Raw genomic sequence first — 27,479 nt, 5'->3', positions numbered from 1 at the left:
CTGCGACGCTTCCACCTTCCCCCTAATTCACATATACTGATTTGCTCATCAGAGGACTATCCAGCTGTTTGAGGCCTGCCTTGTTCTCACAGAACTGCCCTGCTGCTTGAGGCCTGTTGTTCTGCTTGAAGGAGAGAGGACCATCTTGTGAAATGCAGAACTACCAGAGAGACAAATAGGACTATTAGGCTGACCTCCTTCGTGAGCTACAGGCACATAACTAGCCCCAAAGACCTTGAACACTGCACCTGGCCTCAGCTGGAGTAAACCCTAACAACCCAAGTGGTACCCCACAGGTCCTGGAACTTTGGAAGTTGTGTTAGTGGTGCTGCTCCTGCCTAACATGTAAAAGTTGGGACTTTTTCAGAAAAAAGTTCCAGGAGAACCAACAGAAGACCAGAACCTACCTGCCAACCAATCCTCCCAAAGTGCATTGCTGGTGGGCCTGACTTCAAATTCTTCTCCCCAGCAGCAAATCCTGCTCAGCTGGATCTCAGAGGAACGGTATCCCGCCTCTTTGAACCCTCTTCAATTACGGCCTGCATCTTTGTCTCTCTGGAGGTTTTTGACTTCCAAAAGTTAAGTAACAATCTTCACTGTGCTCGATCGTGACATGTTCCCTATCAATGACGACAACCTACATGGTCTGAAATCTGTATTCTCTGACTCTGAGCTTTTTCCCAGCTGACAGCTTCACTGAGACTTTGTCTAGTGCTCCTTGGCAACACTGACTTCTTCTCGAACACACCCTGCTACCTTGCCCTGATAAACTTTACCTTGTCTTTGACTTTTCTTCAAAATGAATTCTACATCCAACAGTAAGCCAAGATCTGGCCCAACCCACCTCAGATATCTGAACTGCATTGCATCGTGATTGGCTTTAAACTTTGACTTTCCCCTGGTCACGAGCAACCAGATGCAAGCAGTTGGCTCTCTAATCTTTTAGGCACTAGTTTTTACTAAAATCTTCATAAACTAAGTTCTAATGATTGGATTTATTTAGTTTTTGTGATTTTTATTCATAAAAGGGTTATCCATTTTTCTAAATTGATGGATTTTTCTTATTAATGTTTGTATGCTGCATAAATACTTAACACAGCATCCCCAGGTTAAGCCTGCCTGCTTTTGTGACAAGCAGAAGGTTAAGCACAGGTCACATTTGTAGCTCCCCCCCGGGCAAGGACTGTGGTTGTTGCTTGAATAGGGTTTTCATCTCCCTCAATCAATTACCTAATTTCTTACATTCACGAAATACACCGGGGCCTGGTAGTTAAATACCACCTGTGCACTGCAGCACCTATTGTGTCATCCTCAGAGTGAGCCTACAAACATGGCTTCTGGTGTACCAATGTAACCAGATATTGGCAGTAGAAAACCTGCAGTGTGACCTATCGAAATAATCCTTTTTGACAGGGAACGTCCTCTTTTTTTAAATATTAAAAAGTGCATCGTATTTAAAAGTTAGATGTGTAGAACATCAAAGTCGCAATGTTCCTACAGTGACAATGCCCCAAAAGATATTTTCACTGTGGTGGGCCTGGCTATGCAATACAGAAAACCAGAGTAGAGATTAAAATATTAATTATCTATCTTGGGTTTAGGGTCAGCTAAAAACATAATTCAACCAATCATTTTATTATTTAAAAGCCCAATTGAAAAGTGAAATTGGACTCTTAATAAATATTTAGGACAGGTAACTTTGAGAAAGTTACCCTTTCCCTGGAAGAAGGTTCTAGAGGCCAATTTACAATACTTATACAACGGCATGACTTTAATGAGGTATAAAAACTGCTCCCAGCGCAGGGACCATGGCCTGGGACTGAGGAGGTATTTTCTACCCAAGGCTTGAAGCACAGGAACCTAATTAACTTCAAAGGTGGCTGCCCTGTCACAAATAAATGTCACATGACACATGGAAATGCCTAGCCCTTGTATCAAAAGTCAGGTTGGAATCCAAGTGGGAGCAGAGCTACCCCAAGAACCAACTTTGAGTGACCACAGACAGGAGGACTGCCCAACAGCCTCATCATACCTTTGTTTGAGCACATAGGCACCACATAAGGAGAGACGTATTTCCCTATCTTGAATTTGTGGATTGTTTGCAGTATAACAAAATGAAACTGTGCAAAAGTAGATGGAGCTGCCACTAAGAACTTTCACCCCATTGATTAGGGAAAAGCCAGGAGTACCCCACACCCACCCACTTGATAGTGCCAAGCATATTTAAGGCACCCCAAGGCACCATTTTCAGAGTACTTTCTGGACCTACAAAAGATTAGAAGAGGAATGGACTTGTTGCCTATGACTTGGACGCAAAAAGGCACAAAAGGCCTTCTCCCTAGAGTGCCCACCTGAGCAGTGGCAACTGGACTGGACTTTGTCTGTAAGGCTCCTTCCTGACACTTTAAGAGTCTTTAAGTGCCTTCCCCTGAGGTCCCCAGGGCCCTAGAAATGTACTCCTGTGGTTCTGTTTTTATTTGAACAGCTTCAGTGGGACCCACCAGAAAAAGTATCTGATAGTTAGTTCCACAGCGTTTGATTGGACTTCAGCTTTATCCTGCTTAAAGATTCTAGAACCTCAAAAAAGTGACAAAATACCATCTTTAGAACTTCTCAGTGAGACATTTCCAAGGCTCCAGAGTGACAAAATTATCAACATGCTTCATGTAACCAGCCTTGGGTTCAATGGTGGTGCCTACAGTTTCAGTGGTGTCCTGCTCCGGGGTGATTTTTATTCTCCAAAAGTGACAAAATCCCATTCTACACTGGGACTTCGAGGAAATGTAAACACTTTTCTTCAAAAAGTGACAAAGAGCCAAATGTACAAAGCTTGAAAATACTAATTTGGGACTTTTTATTTTCTATGCATCTTACTGACGCTTCTAAATTAGCATTTTAGTATGATTCACACATGCAATTTACTGATTCTCAAATATCGGTTGTGTGAAGTGTGAACACATTTATAAATTGTGAAAGTCACATTTGTTTACTGTTGATAACATCAGAATGAGGTGTGGTTTGTCATATGCTCTGTGGAGGCCTATATATCAAAGAGGAAGGCAGGAACTGTGTTCTGCCCAGGGGTGTTTGGTGTGTTTTTCAACTTTGTGGCATCATGTACCAAGAGGAAGCAGAGAAGGATGGTGGAGGAACTAAAAGTATGCTGAAGTTCAGCGACCGACAATGAGCTGGCCGTGCTCACTGAAGAATGGGTTACACACAATTATTAATTTCTTGGGAAAAGCGATTTTTATTTTTATGACTCCCAAAAGATGAAGATTGGGAAGGAAATCCAGAAGATAATTAATTGTGTGGGAGTCACACAGTATACCATAGAAGGAATAAGGAACAAGTGGTGAGATCTGCATTCCAGAACTAAGGAGAAAGTGGCAAATTGACTGACTGAGGCATGTGGAACAGGTGGTAAATGCTCAACCCAGCCACAAGCCACACCTGTTGCAGACCTCATTGAGTCAACTTTGCACCCTGAAAGTTTTGTTGTCGTAGCAGAGATTGACACGGGTAAGTGTTAAAATATTAATGGTGATTTTCTAGCTTGTAGTTGGAAATTGATTACATAGTAAACTGACTAGCATTTTGTAATCCACCATGGAAGATGTAGAAGACATGTTAGTGGACTTGTACAAAAAATATTTGAGTTTAAAGACAATAAAATAGATATTTGAAAATGTCAAAGAAAGCACTTTTGAAAGTGTATGTAGCAATTAAATACATGTTTAATTTAGCATTGGTGAAAAAATGTACATTTTACTTGAACGTTCAGCATAGTGATACAAATAATTAGGCATGATACATATGGCATTCTCAAGAGACCAAGCTCCCAAAGGAGAGCTATCTCAATGCAGTCCTACGGCCACACTAACATCACTTGTTCCATGATGATGCAGAGCAGTGTTCTCCACATTGCCAGATTTCCAACGATATTCACAGGAGCCAAAAGCAGCTAAGGCGGCACCACAATCTACTGTGAGGGACAGCCACATGAGCAGGATGATTCCTAAGCACCATTTCAGTGCACCCAAACAAAGAAAATCTGGGATTGCACCCTTCACAGATACTGGGGATACAATGGCTTTGTTTGGTGGGAGAGGCCTCGATGTTGGCAGTGCAACACCTACAAAATAAATACATAAAAACTGTCAATATACACTTATTATTAAAACATTACAAATATCAGTGATGACTCAAATGAGCACAATGCTACAATTAAGGATGGCAAAAGTAATTGCTGATAAATTTGATTAGCTAATAGTGACTGTTACAACTTCATGGAAATCAGAGGACAGGCATGATCAGCTTATGTCACACATAGATGTTTCATCAAGTCTGTTAACCATCTGGCACATGCTATTGCCAATTCTTTAAAGCACATTGTGAACAGACAGGTTGAGATGGGGCCCTATATCAGCAATGTTAAACCAGTGCAACTCAGAAGTGCTTTAAAAATATACAAACTTTATAAATCTCTGGCACTGTTCAATTAAGGCCCTCATTATGAACATGGCGATCTGGGCTGCCATGCAGTTGGTGGCCCAGACCGCCATATAATATTCGTGGCAGAACCACCACTTGTGTAAGTCTGCCACCGCCAAGCTTCCGCTACCAGGTAGCCTGGCGATGGCGGAGTTCCATATCCGACAGGGCAGCGCGACAAGCAGCGCTGCCCACCTGATAATGTTCCAGTTTCCACCAGCCTTTCCCTGGCGGTTTACCCTGACAGGGAAATGCTTGCGGAATGGATACCTCGGAGCCCCCCTGAGGGCCCCTGCACTGCCCATGCACTTGGCATGGACAGTGCAGGGGTCCCCAAGCACAGCCCTGTCGCGCATGTCACTGCACGATTTATGGTCAGTGACATGTGCGAGTGGTGCTGCTGCACCCGCTGCACTGCTACATTGCCGCCGGCTCCATGTGGAGCCGGCGTCAATGTATAGGCCCTGCATTCAGCTGGGCCAGTTGGCGGAAACACTATTCCCACCCGCCGGCCCAGAGGAATGTACATAATGTGGCCGGGGGGGGCTTCGGCGCACTGGTGGTCTTTTGTTGACAGACAGATTTTCTCCCGCCGAGTTCATAATGAGGGCCTCATTGTTGGAGAAAGTGAAGAAGCTACAAGCTTCAGTAGCCTACCGATGTCAGAAGGCATGAATGTTCATCCCAATCAGAAAAGCTGCAGTTACTGATGTGTCTGCAATTCCAATTGTTCAAAGCAGTGGAAAAGGAAGTGCTGGGAGCACCAGCCACCGCAAATGTCAAGAGGTAGCATGGTGGATGATGGGGGGAAATAAATATTAATTTTAAATAAACCCTTCCTGCCACTGCCGTCTCCTGCCGCCTCGGTCCTCTGCTGTTCTCGTGTCCCAGAATTCACTGGGACGGGACGTCAGCACAGGCTCCCCAGTAACCCTGGTGCTGCTCTCATGCTAAACCTAGTTTGAAAGTAGCATCAGGATTGGTCTGTCTGAGCTGCTTGGACTGCCACTCAGACAGTGCACTGGGGTCTGTGCAGTTTCCCCAGCCCAGCTGTTCAACACAGCCGGGTTGGAGAAACCTAAGTGTGCATGTGTGTTTGACCAGCCTTAGATAGCTGGGCAAACACACATGCACACTTAGTGCACTCCATTTCTCCTCCGCCCTCCCATGGCCCAGCCCCTCTCTTCATATGCTGGCTGAGCCTGCAGCAGAAAAATAAAACGATAATGAAGTATTGTTTTATTTTTCTGCTGCTGGCTCTTCACCAGTGGGGTGACGCTTCTCCCTCATTGCTGAGGAGCAGCCCTGGCTGGGAGAGGGAAAGGTGAGCGCTGCGAGAAATTGTTTGCATTAACCTATTTTTTGTTCTTTTTGAAAAAAAACCCAATATCATTAAAGAATATAAAATTTGTTAAAACAATGCATTTTTTTGAGAAAGAGCAAACAATTTCAATAGAATAAAAGCTGTATAAAATGTCTATTCTGTTTCTTTTATGTGCAAAATGGTTGTCTTGTGTTTTGCTAAAAATGATTTTTTTAGCTTACCCTAAAAGTAATGGGTTGTTATGTTTGAACAGACTGCATCCTGTGCCTTCAGCACCTTGAGAAGCATCGTCAGCTCATGGGGTACTGGACAAGCCTCCTCAGGATACGATTCTGAAACAGGTTTTAAAGTGGGGAGTCAGCCGCATGTTGCTTTATTATGTGTCATAGCTCAAGTTGCAGTGATTTTGCAGTAAATGTCTGGGCTACATTGAATCACACCACCACTCTTGTGAGGACACCACATTCTTCCTTTTAAAGGTCCACATGTTATCTCTACAATGGAGCATGTGTGCTTGTGAGCTCTGTTGTAGTTTAACTCACTTCTGGTCTTTGGGTTCAGATATGATGGTAATATCCATGGGTGTGAAGCATAATCACCGTCTTCTTTAAACAAACATTTTGATATTATAGAAAAATCTAAATAACAGCAGACCAGATATGCGTTTAAAGCCTTAGGAAAGCAAACAGTCATCCCTAAGTAGACAATTACATACCCCACTGTGGCAAAACATATAGGAGTTGTATGTGCTGCCAGGAAACCATGCAGCAGGATCTGTGATACCTCAATATTCTTCACAAGCAATCACTACATTTAAGAAGTGAGTACTTTTTCAGATTGTGATAAAAATATTAATTTGCAGATGGTGGCCATGCATTGCTAAATGAGTCCAAACTACACAACCAATACAATTGTCTCCTCCTCCTCTACAGACCAGTTGGCATTCACATTGTCACCACAAGCACATACAAAGCAGCCATCATAAAAGGTCTGGATGCATTTTGTGGCTGTTTATATAGATTGCATCTGATTAGTACATGATTCCATTTGGTGGTACGTTGCACGAGCAAAATCATCTTTGTGCGACTAATTGCAATTTGCACACGCTTCAATCATAGAGGTACTGAATCGCAATTAAAAAATCTGTAATAATAGCGCACATTTGAAGTTGCTAAATTAGAAAATTTGACTTAAGTCACTTTGCTAAAAAAAGAGACAAAAAGGACTTTTGCACATGACAAATACAGATTGTGTGGCTGTTCGTACCCAGCTTGTGATTGGTTACCAAATTGCTAACCCGAACTGGACTCCATTGCAATCATGCTGAAAATACACTTAGGTCCTATTCTACCACTTCCATAGACTATCATTGGTGCTTTTTGGCACTATTTTTAATTAAAATTTTAATAATTCATGTACCCGTTTCCATTCATCAATTTGTGTTTTTTTGTTGTAATTTTGTTTATTTACCTGTCGGGTGACCGGGATGTAACGGTTACGTCCTCGTTTGCACCGCTCGGGTGCCGAGGACATAACTGTTACATCCTGATATGGGCCCTCTAGAGAAGTACTAGCCCTCCCCCTGAGGGCCTCGCACCCTCCTCCCATGGGCAGGGATGGAAGTGTAATCGCTTCCCCTTTCAACCCCGCCCTCCCCGGGCCCCCGTGGCATTGGATGACATCAGTGCATGATCATGCACTGACCTCATCAGAGGCTGCCCCCTCCGCGCTGGAAGCTGAGCTTAAAGCACTATCCAAGAAGAAATGCACAAGCATTTCTCCTCGGATCATGTGGAGGGGGCGAGAGAAGCATCAAAGGAAAGGAAAAGCCTTTCCTTTCCTTTAATGTCTCTCTTTGCATTTCTGCTGCCCGATCCCAATGCATTTCTGCCTGGTAGCAGCAGAAATGTCGACTAGACACCAGGGATTTTTATTTCATTTATGCAATAAGGGGACCAGCCCCTTGGGCAAGGGTCACTCCCCAGGGGTGCAAATTATTTTTAGGCCATTTCTGCCCCACACGGGTTAGATTGGCTTTTTCTAATTATGGGGGGTAGGGCAGATACTGCTAGACACCAGGGATTAATATTTATTTTTATTCAATGTTTTTTTAGATGTGAGCAGCGATCCCTTAGGCAAGGGTCGATTCCCTGGGGGCAAAATTAAATTTAGGCCATTTCTGCCCCCCTTGGGGGCAGATCAGCCTATTTTTATTAGGCCAATCTGCTTCCAAGGGTGGGCAGAAACCACTAGACACCAGGAATTAGTTTTTTTGGTCAGTTTCACGCTGGATGAGTAACCCCTTAGGCAAGTGTTGCTCCCCTGGGGTTGGGCAAATTTGTTTTAGTCCGTTTCTGCCCCTCTTGGGGGCAGATCATCCTATTTCTATTAGGTCAATCTGGTCCCAGGGGTTCCAGAAACCACTTAGGCACCAGGGATTGGTGTGTATGTATGTGTTTTGTTTGGGGGAGCAGCCCCTTGGGCAATGGCCCCATGGGGGCACAATACTGTTGGTCATATCTGCTCCCCTCGGTGGCAGATTGGCCTATTTTTGGAAGGCCCATCTGCCCCCAAGGGAGGCAGAAAGCCCACCAGAGACCACAGAAGATTTTTGTTTAAAAAAAAGAAGTTGTTCTGCACACCGGTGGGTAGTTGGGGCAATAACCCCCAATCCACTCCCCTGGTGGGCAGAAAGCCTACTAGTTGCCATGGGATTTTAAAAAAAAAATAGTGGAGTGGTGGCTACCAACCAGTATGGGCATGGTTATGCCCCCACCCCAACTGAATGAAGTAACCATCTTTCAGCTCTTCCCCGCACACTAAAGCATCCTATCCCACAGCAAGCAAGAGGACATTTAATTATTTTGGCTTTTAGTTTTACATTTGCGCCATGAGAGCCTGCCTAACTCTCAAAATCGTCCCACTTGAAATGGTGAGGGCAGCATTTTTTCGACTTTGAGACGCTGCCATGTTGAAGAATCCACAAGACCTAGACATACCTGAAAACTAAACATCTGGGTGAGTCCAGGGTGGTGTGCTTCACATGCACCCCACACCATTTTCTTACCCACATTGCCCTGGAAACCTCTAACTTTGCTAGAAATCACACATTTTTCCCACATTTTTGTGATGGAACATTCGGGGATCTGCAGGAATGCACAAAATTCCTACCACCCAGCATTGTCACATCCATACCGATAAAAAATCTGCCCCACTTGTCAGCCCAACATTTTTTTTTCCAAACTGCCCTTTTGGAGCCACTTTGGTTCCCCCTCATTTTTGACAGGATTTTTTATATTCCCTGTCAAAGGCACTTGGCTCACCTACACAGTAGGAAATTCATACGGGTGCGGTGATCCCACACAGAAATGAGGGAAAAATGTCATTTTTTTAGCTAAATTTGAGGCTTGCTGAGGATTCTGGGTAAGAAAATACAAGGGGATCCATGCAAGTCAGACCTCCCTCGATTCCCTCAGGTGTCTAGTTTACAGAAATATTTGGGTTTGGTAGGTTTCCATAGATGGCTGCTGAGCCCAGGATCAAAAACGGAGGCCTCCCCCCCCCCCACAAAAACAGATCGTTTTGTATTTGATAACTTTTATGTGTCCACATAGTGTTTTGGAGCATTTTCTGTCACGGGCACTAGGCCTACCCACGCAAGTGAGGTACCATTTTTATTGGGAGACTTGGGGGAATACTGGGAGGAAAGAAAATGTGTGGCTCCTCTCAGATTCCAGAACTTTCTGTCACCGAAATGTGAGGAAAAAGTGTTTTTTTGCCTAATTTTGAGGTTTGCAAAGGATTCTGGGTAACAGAACCTGGTCGGAGCACCACAAGTCACCCCATCTTGGATTCCCCTAGATGTCTAGTTTAAAAAAATGCTCAGGTATGATAGGATTCCCTAGTTGCCAGCTGAGCTAGAGGCCAAAATTCACAGCTAGGCACTTTGCAAAAAACACGTCAGATTTCAATGTAAAAATGTGATGTGTCCATGTTGCGTTTCCTGTCGCAGGTACTAGGCCTACACTCACATGTGAGGTACCTTTTTTATCAGGAGACTCGGGGGAAACCAGAATGGAAGAACAAGTGTTATTGCCCCTTGTCTTTCTCAATAAATGTTCCTTCCAAATGTAGAACAGTGAGTAAAAAAGACTTTTATTTGAGAAATGCCCTGTAATTCACATGCTAATACGGGGACTCCGGAATTCAGAGATGTGCAAATAACCACTGCTTCTCAACATGTTATCTTGTGGCCATTTCGGAAATAGAAAGCTTTCCTTGATACCTCTTTTTCACTCTTTATATTTTAGCAAATGAATTGCTGTATACACGGTATACAATCAAAACCCATTGCAAGGTACAGCTCATTTATTGGCTCAGGGTACCTAGGGTTCTTCATGAACCTACAAGCCCTATATATCCCCACAACCAGAAGAGTCCAGCAGAGGTAACGGTATATTGCTTTAAAAAATCTGACATCGCAGGAAAAAGTTATAGATTAAATGTGGCGAAAAAATTATGTTTTTTTCACATCAATTTCAATATTTTTTATTTCAGCTGTTATTTTCTGTAGGAAAACCTTGTAGGATCAACACAAAAGACTCCTTGGTGAATTCAGAATTTTATCTACTTTTTAAAAATCTTTAGTTTTCCGGGATCCAACACTGGTTTCACACCCATTTCTGTCACTAACTGGAAGGAGGCTAAAAGCACAAAAATAGTAAAAATGGGGTATGTCCCAGTAAAATGCCAAGATTTTGTTGAAAAATATGGTTTTCTGATTCAAGTCTGTCTGTTCCTGAAATCTGGGAAGATGGTAATTTTAGCACCACAAACCCCTTGTTGATGCCATTTTCAGAGAAAACACCACAAGCCTTTTTCAGCAGCCCTTTTTTCCATTTAAAAAAAAAATAATGAAATGTTCTCTGTATTTTGGCTAATTTCTTGGTCTCCTTCAGGGAAACCCACAAACTCTGGATACCTCCAGAATACCTAAGATATTGGAAAAACAGTGTGCAAATTTGGCATAGGTAGCTTTTGTGGACAAAAAGTTATTAGGGCTTAGGCGCAACTGCCCCAAATAGCTAAAAACAGGCCTGGCACCTGAGGGGGAAAAGACCTGGCAGCGAAGGTGTTAAATCTGCCTTTACCATCTCACTGGTGTGCATGAAGCTAAGGGAGGCTATTTGGTCCTGTCAACCTTGCATTGCTGTGGCCACCTGATCCTGTGTTTGTCTGTCACATAGGTTTATTTGTTGGATGGTACTCAATTCTAGGAGATGAACCATATCTTGAAAGTGATCGATGTAAAGTGGCAGCCAGTGATGTTATTTAAGCATAGGTGTGGAGAAGTGACAATTCCCACGTCACCCTGCTTTTCATTGTTGTCTGATGTTTATTACAGAGTCCAGTGACCTGGGCCTCGATAAATGCATGCCATCTTTGGAATATATGTTTTGATTGTACACAGAATTAGTCAACATTTGGTCCTTCTTATATTAAAAAGGTAGTAAGAGGTCATATTGCACTATAGAGGTGTCACTTCTAACTGGTGAAATATTCTATCATGAAGGTAAATGTATTTCATTTGAATAATTTTGTTTATTTGGTTCGGTCAGAGTATAACAGTGAGAAATATCATCTGACTTAAATAATCTGTCCCTATGGGCATGACCCAAGGCATGAAGATGGCAGTTGCACTGTAAGAGTGCTCCGGACCCCTCCGTCATCAGCCTCCATCAGCCACAGTGCCCTGCCTTATCTGTGTGAGCATGGACTACTGAAAGACAATGTCTCGTAGAAAGTGGCTTTGGGCTGCCTTGCACAAGCAGCTTTGGTCTGCCTTGCGGCCTCACATGGCAGACCCACTTTGTATAGAGACCTGCCGATTGCGTGGCCGGCTGGAGCTGAGCCACTGTGCAGAGGCGGGAAACATCCTGAACAACTAGGTCTAAACCACTACTTGCCTGAACCACTACTGCTAAACAACTAAAAAGTCTCTACAACTAAGTACTGAACAACTACTGTCTGAACAACTACTGTGTCTGAATAACAATTGCCTGAACAACAAATTTTAAGGTAAGGTTTTCCTTTTGGTTTTTATGGTTTATTAGTTGTTTAGAATATATATATATATTAGTTGTTCAGGCAATTGTTATTCTGACACAGTAGTTGTTCAGACAGTAGTTGTTCAGTACTTAGTTGTAGAGACTTTTTAGTTGTTTAGCAGTAGTGGTTTAGGCTATAGTTGTTTAGGACCTAGTTGTTCTGTCACATATTTGCAGAGGCAGCCAAAGTGCCTGCTGGACTTCGAACAAACACCGATCCTGCCGAGGAGGAGCCACAGTCGAGGTCTGGGTGAGTCACTGCAGCCCTGCTAGGAGGATAGAGTTGGACTCCGGCCCAGTCATGAGTGGTTGCTGCATGGGGCCTGGCACTGCTCCCTTGTAATTTGGCACTGCAGGGCAGAGAACCTATTGGTTCATATTGGCTAATGCTGCCACAACAAGGCCATGCAAGAGACCCAGATAAGTGGCTACAGCCCTGCTGGGAGAACAGACATGGGCTCTGGGCTCCACCGTGGTGGGAAACTGCTCAGGGTCTGGGGGGGGGGTACAACTCCCTTAATGTCTGGCAATGTGGGGTGGTGAGCCCATTGGATCACACCAGACCCCGTGCCCCCGCATCCTATGTCTGTCACAGAATGAATCCCAGGAACTGGATATGGTTGCAGCGTAGATCTTGAGGCATGGCCTTGCCAGGGTTCCCTGGACCTCACACGCCCACTCCACTGCAGATTACTGGACTATGGGGGCTTGACCTTCAGGCCTGCATTCTTTGTTGGCCATGGCAAGGAAGAAGCACCTGGGAGACAACTTTCATGTGACATGATGCCCTTCAACAGAGGTACCAAAAGAAGCCAGTCACAGCACGTGGAAGTCTGTTCTCCATTAGACTTCAAGTCCCATAGGTGTGTGCCACTGACAATTGAGTGAGCCCACCTCATGCAGCACTATTGGGGTCCCATCTTTCTCCTCCCATTCACGTGTTGGCAAGATACTCCCTCTTATTAGTTTGGGATAGAGGTATGCAGCAGTATTCTTCCTTCATATGTGACATGCTGTAGATGCCACACCTCACCTCCTCCTTCATGTGTGGGGCCCAGGGCACAAGACAGACTGTAAGGCAGCACCAACTTGACCATGCCAGCTATGAGGGTCACTACAGGGCAGATCAGTGGCGTGGGCCCATGCTGATCATACCCCCAGCACACCACTGGAAAATCAGGTTGTCTGGTGGGGATATGACTTGTCTGTGTTTTTGCTTGCCCTGGATGGGTTCCTCCCTACTGTAGGAAAGTACCATCTTGCCTGGCATGTTACACCCCATTTTCACAAGTATGTCAGTTTGTTTTTGGCTGTCTCACTGGAATCCTGCCAGCCAGGACCCCAGTGCTCATAGTTCGTGGCCTAAATGTGTGTACCTGTGTAGTGACTAACTGTGTCACTCAGGCTCTGCTAACCAGAACCTCAGTGCTTATGCTCTCTCTGCCTTTAAAATTGTCACTATAGGCTAGTGACCATTTTCACCAATTCAAATTGGCACACTAGAACACTCTTATAATTCCCTAGTATATGGTACCTAGGTACCCAGGGTATTGGGGTTCCAGGAGATCCCTATGGGCTGCAGCATTTATTTTGCCACCCATAGGGAGCTCAGACAAATCTTACACAGGACTGCCACTGCAGCCTGAGTGAAATTACGTACACGTTATTTCACAGCCATTTTCACTGCACTTAAATAACTTATAAGTCACCTATATGTCTAATCTTCACTTGCTGAAGGTTAGGTGCAAAGTTACTATGTGTGAGGGCACCCTTGCACTAGCAAAGATGCCCCCACATAGTTCAGGGCCATTTCGCCAGACTCTGTGAGTGCGGAGACGCCATTACATGCATGCACAACATATAGGTCAATACCTATATGTAGCTTCACAATGGTAACTCCGAATATGGTCATGTAACAAGTCTGAGATCATGGAATTGTCCCCCATGCCAAATCTGGTATTGGGGTGCCAATCCCATGCATCCCCGGGGCTCCATTATGGACCTACAGATTTTCTCTGCATCTACCGTGCTGCCAACCCACAGACAGGGTCCTGCCCTCCTGGGGTCTGGGCAGCCCAGTCCCAGGAAGGCAGAACAAATAATTTCCTCTCCCTTTGGAAATAGATGTTAAGGGGATGGGAGGAGTAGCCTCCCCCAGCCTCTGGAAATGCTTTGAAGAGCACAGATGGTGCCCTCCTTGCATAAGCCAGTCCCTGCTCTGGCACAAAACTGGACAAAGGAAAGGGGAGTGACCACTTCCCTGTCCATCACCTCCCCAGGGGTGTCGCCCAGAGCTCCTCCATTGTGTTCCAGATCTCTGCCATCTTGGATCCAGAGGTGTGAGGGCACTCTGGAGGCCTCTGAGTGGCCAGTGCCAGCAGGTGACGTCAGAGACCCCTCTTGATAGGTGCTCACCTGACTAGGTGGTGAATCCTCCTGGGTCTCTCCAGTGGGCTTTTCCTCAGATAACGACTTGCAAGAATTCACCAGAGTTCCTCTGCACCTCTCTCTTCGACTTCTATCATGGATCGACCGCTGACTGCTCCAGGACGCCTGTAAAACTACAACAAAGTAGCAAGAAGACTACTAGCGACATTGCAGCGCCTAATCCTGCTGGCTTTCTCAACTGTTTCCTGGTGGTGCATGCTTTGGGGGCTGCCTACCTTCATCCTGCACTGGAAGCCACAAAGAAATCTCCTGTGGGTTGGCGGAATCTTCCCCCTGCTGCAGCAGGCACCAAACTTCAGCGTCACCGGTACTCTGGGCCCCCTCTCATCCTGACGAGCATGGCCCCTGGAACACAGGTGGTCGACCCAAGTGACCCAGACTGTCCAGTGGTCCAACTGTCCAAATTTGGAGGAGGTAAGTCCTTGCCTCCCCTCTCCAGACAGTAATCCTGTGCACTGCGTGAACTACAGCTGCTAGGGCTTCTGTGCACTTTTCCAAGGAATCCTTCATGCACAGCCAAGCCCAGGTCCCCAGCACTCCGTCCTGCATTGCTCAACTCCCTGAGTTGACCTCCGGCTTCGTGGGACCCTCTTTTGTAGTGGTGAGATGACTGCCAAGCTCAGACTTCTTGAATCCGTGTTCTGTGGGTGCTACCTTCTTGTACATGGGCTCTCTGCATTGCTGAGGGCCCCCTCTGTCTACTCTCCCAAGTGGTGACATTCTGATCCCTCCTGGGCCCGGGCAGCACCTTTTTTCTTCAACCACAATTTTTGCAGCTAGCAAGGCTTGTTTGCAGTCTTTTGCCAAAGAAACAGCTCTGCATCCTCCAGCACTCCGTGGGACATCTTCTGCATGAAGGGGAAGTTCCTAGTACCTTTCGTTGTTGAAAAATCGTCAGCTTCTTCCATCCTGAGGCAGCCATTTTGCACCTTCATCTGGGGTTTAGTGGGCTCCTGCCCCCCCTGGACACTTTCACGACTCTTGGACTTGGCCTCCTCCCTTTCGTCCTCAGGTCCAGGAATCCATCTTCAGTGTTTTGCAGTCTGTTGTGATATTTGCAAAATCCTCTATCACAACTTTAGTGTGTTTCTGGGGACATAGTAGTACTTTACTCCTACTTTCCAGGGTCTTGGGGTGGGGTATCTTGGACACCCTTAGGGCCTGATTCTAAGCTTGGCGGGTGGCGGGAGCCGCCCGCCAAGCGGGAACCGCCAGAAGACCGTACCGCGGTCAAAAGACCGCGGCAGTCATTCTGGGTTTCTCACTGGGCTGGCGGGCGACCGCCAAAAGGCCGCCCGCCAGCCCAGTGGGAAACACCCTTCCCACGAGGAAGCCGGCTCCGAATGGAGCCGGCGGAGTGGGAAGGTGCGACGGGTGCAGTTGCACCCGTCGCGAATTTCAGTGTCTGCAAAGCAGAGACTGAAATTCTTTGTGGGGCCCTCTTACGGGGGCCCCTGCAGTGCCCATGCCATTGGCATGGGCACTGCAGGGGCCCCCAGGGGCCCCACGACACCCCATACCGCCATCCTGTTCCTGGCGGCCGAACCGCCAGGAACAGGATGGCGGTATGGGGTGTCAGAATCCCCATGGCGGCGCAGCAAGCTGCGCCGCCATGGCGGATTCCCATGGGCAGCGGAAAGTCAGCGGTACACCGCCGGCTTTCCGCTTCTGGCCGCGGCTGTACCGCCGCAGTCAGAATGCCCGGCGGAGCACCGCCAGCCTGTTGGCGGTGCTACCGCCGACCCCCGGCGGTATTTACCGCCAGGGTCGGAATGACCCCCTTAGTGTTTTCATACACTCCCAGCAACCCTTTACACACTACACTAGCCTAGGGGTCCATTCGTGGTTCGCATTCCACTTTCTTAGTACATGGTTTGTGTTGCCCCTAGGCCTATTGCATCCTATTGTATTCTACAATGTTTGCTCTGCTTTCTTGCTGTTTACTTACCTGATTTTGGTTTGTGTGTATATTTTGTGTATTTTACTTACCTCCTAAGGGAGTATATCCTCTGAGATATTTTTGGCACATTGTCACTGAAATAAAGTACCTTTATTTTTAGTAACCCTCAGTATTGTGTTTCTTATGATAAAGTACCTATATGATATAAGTGGTATAGTAGGAGCTTTGCATGTCTCCTAGTTCAGCTTAAGCTGCTCTGCTATAGCTACCTCTATCAGCCTAAGCTGCTAGAACACTTCTAATCTACTAATAAGGGATAACTAGACTTGGCACAAGGTGTAAGTACCAACAGGTACCCACTATAACCAGGCCAGCCTCCTACAACCACTTCTGCTGCCTTTCTTACCAGGGGTTGACAATCTGTCCTGTGTCATTTTCCCCTCCCCTGATTCCTCCTCCGGGCCACTGCCCTCTTGGGTTTCTGGTTTGGGATCCTCTAGGAGGATCCAAGGCCTTACATCCTTTACACTTCCAGAGGGGTCCTCCCTAGAGTCATCTGATAGTGTTGTTACCCAGCATGCTTCCTCATAGCAATACAGGGATGTTTCAAAATCCCATCTTGTGTATCTCCTATTCACAGCCAGTCCTCTCTCCTTGCAGAAAACTCTCAGCTCCTTCATAGTAAAGGTGTTTAGGTGCCAGAAGTTAATTTCCACTCTGTCAAGACTTCACAGGTGCAACAACCACACAGAGTTCCAAGTTGATCAAGATGAAGCAGGAGTACATTTTGAAAAATGACCAATTGAGACAGAAAGGAGAAACAGTATATTTGTAGGTAATGGCCTACAATATGGAAGTAGGGTGCACTGATCACTGTATGTAAAGTGCAAATACAAGTCCTATCCTCACTGTTGATCACCAATGTTAGAAATGGGATCTTTAGTCGAAAGTGTGTTACACCCTGTCCAAGTATCAACCCTCACTCTAATCAGGGTAATGGGAGGTGATGCACCGGAAAATCAAGCGATGCGTGGGTTCCTTTTAACCAGGGGAGGTGATGTGTCAGTTTGTTATTGTCAGGGGAGGTGATGCATCAGTTTATGGAAATGCAGCCTTGGGTCCATATTGCAGTGCACTGTGAATGAAATTGGCACCCAGTCAAAAATCGGAACATGCTGTGTTGGTCTAAAGTGGCAAAGCTGGTGTTGTGTTGATTCTGCAGCAGCTGTGAAGGTGCTGCATCAATTCTGCAGCAGCAGTGCAGACACTGCATCCAATCTTTACCACAGTGCATTAATTCCCAGTGGCAAAGCAGTCAGAGCATCAGAGTTTCTCCTTAAGATCACCAGAACTCACTTCCAGAGGCCCAGGGACTGAATTTGGCACCACTTGGCAAGTCAGGACTCTCAGCAAGAGAGCCCAGGTGCTGACAGATGAAGTCTTTGATGGCCCTGAGACTTCTTAACAGGAGGCAAGGTCAGTTCAAGCCCTTGGAGAACCTTGGAAAGCAGAATGTAGAAAGCAAAGTCCAGTCATTTCACTTATAGGACTGAAGCAGCAAGCAGCAGGCCAGCACAACAAAGCAACAGGCAGAGTGGCAGTACCTCCTACAGCATCCAGCTGTACTTTGTGGCAGAATTGCCTCAGTCTAGGATTCTAACTATGTGGTGTCAGATGTCCTGTACTTATATACCCATTTCTGTCTTTGAAGAAGACAAACTTCAAAGAGAAGTCTTTGTAGACCCTGCTATTTCTGCCCTGGCCCTAGATATGCTCCAGGGTGTCAGAGACTCTTTTGTGTAAGGACGGGCACAGCCCTATTCAGGGACAAGTGTCAGCTCCTCCCACCACTCTAGCTCAGTAAGATCCATCAGACTGGTGATGTGCCATCAGGATGTGAAGGGCACACCTCAGCTCCCTTTGCATGACCGACTAGAGTGACTATACAAACAGCCCAACTATCATCCTGACCCAGACGTGTATTCAGCAGATAGGCAGAGGCACAGAATGGCTAATCAAGAAAATACCCACTTCCTAAAAGTGGCATTTTCAAACTTACAATTCAAAAACCAACTATACCAAAATATGTATTTTTTATTTGCGAGTTCAGAGACCCCACACTCCATATCTTTATCTTCTCCAAATGGTAAATCATAATTAAAAGATATTTCAAGACAATCCCCATGTTACCCTATGGGAGAGATAGGTCTTGCAATAGTGAAAAATAACATTTGTAGTATTTCACTATCAGGACATGTAGAACACACCAGTTTATGTACTACCTCTTAAATACACTGCACCCAGCCCATGGGCCTGCCTTGGGCTTACATTTGGGGTGAATTGCAGGTAACAAAAGGGAAGGTTTGGGCCCCAAAGGCTACCCATAGGATTCTATGTCAAATGAAAGGACATTTTCAGTCCCTATTTATTAAACCAAGCTACAAAGTTTGTTATACCAAAGATGCTCCATCATTTAGGTGGTCATTACAACCCTGGCGGACGGTGTTAAAGCTGCGGAAATTCCGCAAACAGGCCGGCGGACAAAATAAGGGAATTATGACCCTGGCGGTAACCGCCAACAAAGACAGTCACTTTAACACTTCGCCCGCCACGGCGGTACAGACAAACGGCGTGGCGGTCACCGCCAACAGACAGGCGGAAGACAATGTACCGCCCACACTATTACAACAGGCCAATCCGCCACCTTTTCCGGGGCGAATTCTCCGTGGATAAAAACACGTCGGAAACAGCTTTTGCTATGGGAAAACACTCACCTGAACACACTCCACGAGGAACCACGACTCCATGGAGCCGGAACCCCAAATCCTACCTGCCCTTGTCTTTCTGCTCCTCTACGACCAACAGCGACGTAGGCGCGGAACATACCGGTGAGTACTGCATCTATGACACAGGGGAGGGGGGAGGCAAAAGTTAGGGGGACACCCACTAAACACCCCCACCCTCGCATATCACAACATAAACACCAATGCAGTAAAAATATCACATTAACAACCCACAATTCCCCCGGAAGAATGCAAAGACAAAGCGAATTGCGGTCAAACATTGTAATGTGCCAATATACAAAATATACTGATATATATCTTGAAATCTGTCATAATTATATATACAATACAAGAAGTAGTGCAGATATGTACACAACAATGTCCGTGCACCAACAGTCCAAAAATGCATGGGCGAGGCCCACAATAGATACCTGACCAAAATCCGAGAGAACACTGCCGGGGCATCAGATAGAAATGCTACAGGCACCTCAGGGGAAAGGGAAGGGGGGGCACCTCAGCCAGATGACTGTAAAGCCAGATCCACGACGGGGCTCCACGCCCATTGATGTATCCTGGGGAGTGCAAAGCCACAGTCTCTCAAGTCCATACAGTGGGTGGTTTGCACACTGTACCATCCTGGGGAGTGCAAAGCCACAGTCTCTCAAGTCTTTACAGTGGGTGGTTTGCCCACTGTACCATCCTGGGGAGTGCAAAGCCACAGTCTCTCAAGTCTCTACAGTGGGTGGCTTGCCCACTGTACCATCCTGGGGAGTGCAAAGCCACAGTCTCTCAAGTCTCTACAGAGGGTGAGCTGCCCACTGTACCATCCTGGGGAGTGCAAAGCCACATTCTCTCAAGTCTCTACAGTGGTCGGTTTGCCACTGTACCATCCTGGGGAGTGCAAAGCCACATTATTGCAAGTAGATGCAGTTCTCAACTGGTACTGGGTGGGACTGGTGCCCTGACTGGATGAGTCTCCCCGTGAAAGTTCCTGTCCTGTCACTTTCCTAGCTGCACATGGGATAAGGATGCCTGATGTGGCGGCCTATTCATACCCACACAGTCTTTGTCCTGTTCAGCGGTCTTCACCATGGCGGTCTTTGCCCTGTTTAGCGGTCTTCACCATGCCAGTCTTGGCCTTGTTCAGCGGTGCTTTGCCATGGCGGTCTATGGACTGTTCAGCGGTGCTCTGACATGGCGGTCTTTGCCCTGTTCAGCGGTCTTCACTGTGGCGGTCTTTGCCCTGTTCAGCGGTCTTCACCATGCCAGTCTTGGCCTTGTTCAGCGGTGCTTTGCCATGGAGGTCTATGGACTGTTCAGCGGTGTTCTGACATGGCGGTCTTTGCCCTGTTCAGCGGTCTTCACCATGGCCGTCTTTGCCCTGTTCAGCGGTCTTCACCATGCCAGTCTTGGCCTTGTTCAGCGGTGCTTTGCCATGGCGGTCTATGGACTGTTCAGCGGTGCTCTGACATGGCGGTCTTTGCCCTGTTCAGCGGTCTTCACCATGGCGGTCTTTGCCCTGTTCAGCGGTCTTCACCATGCCAGTCTTGGCCTTGTTCAGCAGTGCTTTGCCATGGCGGTCTATGGACTGTTCAGCGGTGCTCTGACATGGCGGTCTTTGCCCTGTTCAGCGGTCTTCACCATGGCAGTCTTGGCCTTGTTCAGCGGTGCTTTGCCATGGCGGTCTATGGACTGTTCAGCGGTGCTCTGACATGGTGGTTCGGATACTGACATTTTTGTGTGGCATGACGAACTCCACACTGGACATTGGTGTGTGGCTTGACGTTTAATCATCGCCCAGCGGGGCTGTGGGATCCGGGTCCATCCTGGGCACTGACTCCGGCCGTGGTCTCCTGACCAGTAACGAGACTTGGGCCCTCCTGGGCACTGACTCTGGCGGTGGTCTCCTGACCAGTAACGAGACTTGGGCCCTCTTGGGCACTGACTCCGGCGGTGGTCTCCTGACCAGTAACGAGACTTGGGCCCTCCTGGGCACTGACTCCGGCGGTGGTCTCCTGACCAGTAACGAGACTTGGGCCCTCCTGGGCACTGACTCTTGCGGTGGTCTCCTGACCAGTAACGAGACTTGGGACCTCCTGGGCTGTGACTCTGGCGGTGGTCTCCTGACCAGTAACGACGGTGCTGGCGGTTGTGTCTGGACTTCCGGAAATGATGGCGCACTTCTCCGCCGTGACACTCACAACAGGCTGGGCAGACTTCCTCAAGACCTTCCCCACCTTCTTTGGAGTTACAGCTGACTCACCAATCTCCTTCGATCCCATTTCAGTTGTTGTCCCACCAGGAGTCTTGACACGGTCCCGTCATCCACTCTCCAATTTCGGAGCCTTTACAGGGGGTGGGCTACCAGTGCCTTGGCTCCGGGTCCTACTGCCTGCCCTGGTGGACGGTGCACTCCAAAAACCTGGAACACGCACCACTGGCACTGGAGGCTTTTTGGCTGAGGCGCTACGACGGGACTGATGAACTGGAGGGGTGGGGGTGGGGGGCAAACAGGTCAATTTGACAGAGGGACAGTTTCTGACGGACACTGGGATTGGTAGCTGGAGGGGGTCTGGGAGTGGAGGTAGAGGAGGTGGTTGTAGGAGGTGTCACTTTAGGTGCAGGTACTGGAGGCTGTCGTGAGGTGGATGGATGTTGGGTGAGTGATTGCCGACGTTTGGGTACTTTGGGAGGGGGCGTCACAGACACACTGGGAGAGGACACAGGGGACGTGTAAATGGCAGTGGAGGTGGTGAGTGTACGTGAGCGGCTTGTGGTGCTGGGTGTCCTGGTGCGAGTCCTAGTGCCTGTAGATGTGGTGCATGCAGGTGTGTGTGTAGACGACACTGGGAGGGAGAAGAGGAGGAGGGGGACACAGTGGAGACAGTGGATGTTGCTGTGTCTGTATGGGTGTGATGCTTGTGTGAGTGCCTGTGGTGTGTGTGGTGCCTATGTTTGCTTGAGCTACTTTTGGGTGTTGACTTGTGTGCATGCCGGTCTGTAGGTGTGCTTGGGATGGGCTGGGGTATGGGGGATTGGGTGTGGGTGGAGGAAGTTGGAGGGGGGAGGCTGGACACAGGGACAATGGCTGCCATCAGTGCTGAGGCCAGAGATTGCAGGGTTCGCTGAAGGACAGCCTGACCAGAATGAATGCCTTCCAGGAATGCATTACCGTGTTGCAACTCTCGTTCTACACCCTGGATGGCATTCACAATGGTAGACTGCCCAACAGTGAGTGACCTGAGGAGGTCAATGGCCTCCTCACTGAGGGCAGCACGGGTGACTGGGGCAGGGCCTGAGGTGCCTGGGGCGAAGGTGATGCCCACCCTCCTGGGTGAGCGGGCACGGGGCGAACGCTGAGGGGCTGCTGGGAGGGCGGTGCTGGTAGGGGAGGTGGTGGCTCTACCTGTAGAAGTGGGGCGCACAGATGGTGCCGCCACCACAGGGGAGCTCACATCGGCGGACGAGTCTGTGTCGCTGGTTGGTGATCCTGTGGCCGACGTGAAGCTCCCCTCGCCCTCCGTCCCACTGGTGCATTCAGAGTCTGTGGTGTGGCCCTCCATGGCCATGTGGGATGCAGCTCCCTCGTGCTCCGGTGCCACTGTACCTCCGCCTGATGATGCTGATGTACAAAAGGACAGGGAGAGCAGGACAAGGGGGGGAGACAGAAGAAAGAGAGTTTTAGTGCATGGCATACCGCTACCGTTGGCGGACAAGACAGACGAAGCAGCCCCATGCATTACGCCGTGCTCCTGCCCTCTGCACATGCAATTTCTGGGATATGGCCTACATGGCAGAAATCTGTGCACATGGATGGCAAAGGGGCATCCATACATCAACTTGCCTCTGTTCTGAGCTGGGGTTGAGTGCCACATGGTCTACATTACGGAGGGGCCTTGCCTACCTAACTCGCCCTGGCCTAGGGACACCCACAGCCCACCTCCCCCACCCAGACACCTCCACTGCACGCCAAGTCCACAGAATGAGGTTGTACTCACCCCCTTGTGTCTGCTGTGATGTCCTTAAGCGCCCATCCAACTCCGGGTAGGCCACCGCCAGGATCCGGAACATCAGGGGGGTCATAGTGCGACGGGAACCCCTCCCACGTTGGGAGACCATCACCAGCTGAGCCTCCGCCGTCTTCTTGCTGCAGCGGCGAATGTCCTCCCATCTCTTACGGCAGTGGGTGCCCCGTCTCTGGTGGGCCCCCAGGGTCCGGACCTCCTTGGCGATGACACTCCAAATGTCCCTCTTCTGGTGGGCGCTGACCTACATGACATGCACAAGGAAAGAGGAACAGTCATTACCTACTGCACCGTCAATGTGAGTGGCCCCCTCCCAACTCTGTCCATGTGGCCCATTCATCCCCATGCATTTCTGTTGTAAGAACTCTGCCCCCTTCCCTCTCCCACTCAGCCCTGTCCACCCAGGCTTAGCCCATCCAACGTGCTCCCTGTGTACTAACCTGTTGGTCTGGAGGACCGTAGAGTAGCATGTACTGGGGGAGGACCCCATCCACAAGTTTCTCCAACTCCTGTGCAGTGAAGGCAGGGGCCCTTTCCCCAGACGCAGCAGCCATCGTCGCTTCCAGACCGAGGTCACAGCAGCACTAGCAGTGTAGGTCCTCTCCTGTCGAAGGTCAGGTATCTAGTGATTCAACAGATAGAAAATGGTGGTGACGTCCGCGGCGGTGACGTCCACGGCGGGGCGCATCATCACCACCAGCGCATCTGTTCATTGGCTCCTGGGACCCATAGGGTCCAATGTTAACCAATGCAGCATTGCGGCGTGCTCTACGACCGCCTACCGCGACGGTGTGCAATGCCAGCGCAGTTACCCCACAATTCCATTGTCCCAGTTTAGAGGTCAGGCAGCCGCCATTTCAGGGGCCCACATGGCTTCATTTACTACTGCGTCACACATACCGAGGCCTACACTCAAAACATTTCCCGGATGGGTTAATTGTCTGTTGTAGTCTTGTGTGTGACTGTGGGTACATACCTGGAGGAATGCTGACAGTTTCTTCGCTGTTGTCCTTCTTAGGCACCGTCAGTTGGGACATATTGGAAGATGGCGGAATCCGCCGGTGTAGAGACCGCTGGTGGACCTGTTAACAATGGAAGAGAGACATTTGATCGTGACCTACCGGTTCGACCGTGCCACAATCCAGGAACTATGTACCCAGTTGGAGCCAGACCTGATGTCCCCAATCCGCCATCCGACTGGAATCCCCCCATACGTTCAGGTGCTGTCAGAGCTCCATTTCCTTGCAAGTGGGTCATTTCAGACTACTGTGGCCATGGCATCAGGGATGTCCCAGCCTATGTTTTCCAACGTGTTATCCAGAGTGTTGTCTGCCCTGCTGAAACACGTAAGGAGATACATAATTTTCACTGAGGGGGAGGATTTGCCTAGAGTGAAAGGTGACTTCTATGCCCTAGGACATATCCCGAACGTCATAGGTGCCATAGATGGGACCCATGTAGCTCTGGTCCCCCCCGCAGGAGTGAACAGGTGTACAGGAACAGGAAGAGTTATCATTCAATGAATGTCCAGATGGTCTGTTTGGCAGACCAGTACATCTCGCAGGTAAATGCTATGTTCCCTGGCTCAGTGCATGACGCCTACATCCTGCGGAATAGCAGCATCCCTGATATGAAGGGTCAACTCCAGAGGCACTGTGTATGGCTATTGGGGGACTCTGGTTACCCCAACCTGTCCTGGCTATTGACCCCAGTGAGGAATCCCAGGACCAGGGCAGAGGAACGCTACAATGAGGCCCATTGGCGTTCTAGGAGGGTGATCGAACGCACCTTCGGCCTCCTGAAGGCCAGGTTCAGGTGCCTCCATATGACAGGTGGGTTCCTATTCTACTCAACGAAGAAGGTGTGCAACATCATCATCGCCTGCTCCATGCTCCATAATTTGGCATTGCGACGCCAGGTGCCTTTTCTGCAGGAGGATGATCCAGTTGACGGTGTTGTAGCAGCGGTGGAGCCTGTGGAGCCTGTGGACAGTGATGAGGATGAAGCTGATGAAGAAGAAAACGACAACAGGGAGTCAGTCATACAGCAATATTTCCAGTGAGACACAGGTGAGTACATATTCAGGTTAAACATAACATTAACTTTCACACGTCTACCTCTATCCTGTACCTACATTTCACTCACTATTTGTTAACTGATGTGTCCCCTTCCATTTCAGTTACACTAATGTGGTAACCTACGTGTCAACAGCTAGCACCCTTGAAAGGCTTGTGATGTGTGACATTGGTATGTTGGCCTTCCAATGGGTAACCATTTTTGACACTGTAATTGACAATACAAAGTTCAAAATCATTGACTGACTCAAGTTTTATTGGTGTTTCAAGGGTGTTTATTTAAGTGCATAACAATGAAGGGGGGTTGTGAAATGGGGATGGGTTATGGTGGAAGAATGTCTATGGCAGAGTCCAGTCTATTAGTCTCACAGGTACATTGCACATCTGGCCATTGGAAGTGGAGCTGGGGCAGTTCCGATTTGGACAGGGTAACAAAGTGGTACAGTAGGGGGACAATCAGGGTGGTCTTATTTCCTGGCGGGGGTCTTGCCATCTTGCTCTGTCCTGTTCCTGGATCTCAGGGACCGCTTTCGTGGTGGTTGGCCGTCTGCAGGGGGTGGGGTGCTGGTGTGTTGGTCCTATGGCGGGGTGTCCTGTCCACTAGCGCTGGCGGAGGTGGTGGGCGTTTCATCGTCCTGGCTAGTGTCAGGGGCCCCTTGGAGTGCCACGGTGTCCCTCAAGGTCTTTTGAATGTCCGTCAGCACCCCTACAATTTGGAAAACAATCAAATCCCAAGGGGGCTGAGGGTCATTTTATTTCCATCTTTTGATGACCTAAGCCCTGATTTATTAAAGGAGTGGGAACAACTATTAATTACTTCATCTTATGGCATGATGGATATCCTTATTCGGGATGCCAAGGCCAAGAGGGACAAACTACTACATGACATCACAGTATTAGAAAAGGAAATCAATGACATAGACTCACCGGACACGAAAAACAAGAACTTTAACATTCTGAAGGAGGTCCTACACAAACACCAGCTTTATATAAAGGACAAAAAACTACGCAAACTCAGAAGGGATGACAATGACTACAAGAATGGAAGGGTTTTCACTTTTGCACGCAAATACGACAGTAGCAAACTAGAAAACAATTGTGAATCCTCAATACCTAAGAAGAACTTGTCTCCTACTAGCCTTACGACCAGTGACACTGATATTTCGAGTATTTCTAGCGGAGCCAGTGAAGACACAAGGGACCAAACACCAGCACCATCATCCACACATAGGTCACCTTTTTTATTGGAATTGGAGAGATTCCGCAGGGGTCAAAAACAAACCCAGAGGAGGGAAGAAACTATCACAAGGCCATTAGGCGGGGCAAGCGCAAATATAAACCCAAACAGACGACCAGAGGGGGTTGCCACACGTTCAACAACCCGCAATGCGCAACAATAATGCATGAATGTGTCCGTAGGGATGATATTCCTGATACTATTTCCATTGTCAATCTATCTTCTATAACTCTAAGTACTGACCAAACAAACATCCTTAAAAAAGGTCTAGGTTTTGTACCTACCACACTTCCGGACTTTACACAACTACACATTAACCTGTTCAATTTTATCCGTAAATGTAAACTTTACAAATATTTCTATGATATCAACACCCCTGCCCGTGCTGTCATTGCTCTCTACAATACTCCTAACACAATGACCATTAAGGACATTAGGGACATCCAAACTTTGTTATCAATTGAACACACAGAGGGTCCTATGCCTTCACTTGCAGACATCCTTACTGATCTGAACATAGACTCTAACACAAGGATTGTCAGTGATCTAAAAACACCTTCCAAGTTTACACCCATAATCCCCAGGGATTATGCAATTGATTCCTTCTGTAATAGGGTTACGAGTGATCTCTATCATATGGAAGAACAGTTTTTGTTGGGACATAAGTCCATCCCCATACATAACATCACTTTAGCCGAGAAGAAAGCTTTACTCACCCTTGGTAAGTGTAAAGATATAGTCATAAAAGAAGCAGACAAAGGTGGAAACATTGTGATCATGGACAGAATAGACTATATATCAGAACTGGATCGTCAACTCTCAGATAGTACTGCATATCTCAAACCTACTTCAAACCCAATACTAGGAGTGAATAGCTGCATTCTACAGAAGCTACAGACATTTCAGGATCACAACTTGATCTCAGATTTGGAGTTCAAATACTTGTATAATAACACACCCACCATACCATGCATATACATCTTACCTAAGATTCACAAAACAGGCGTCTTTCCCCCTGGCAGACCCATCATCTCTGGCATTGGCTCCCCAACAGAGAAACTGTCAGAATATATAGACATCTTTTTA

Source organism: Pleurodeles waltl, chromosome 1_2, assembly GCF_031143425.1.
Source record: "Pleurodeles waltl isolate 20211129_DDA chromosome 1_2, aPleWal1.hap1.20221129, whole genome shotgun sequence".
NCBI lineage: Eukaryota > Metazoa > Chordata > Amphibia > Caudata > Salamandridae > Pleurodeles > Pleurodeles waltl.
This window is presented reverse-complemented; position numbering follows the sequence as displayed.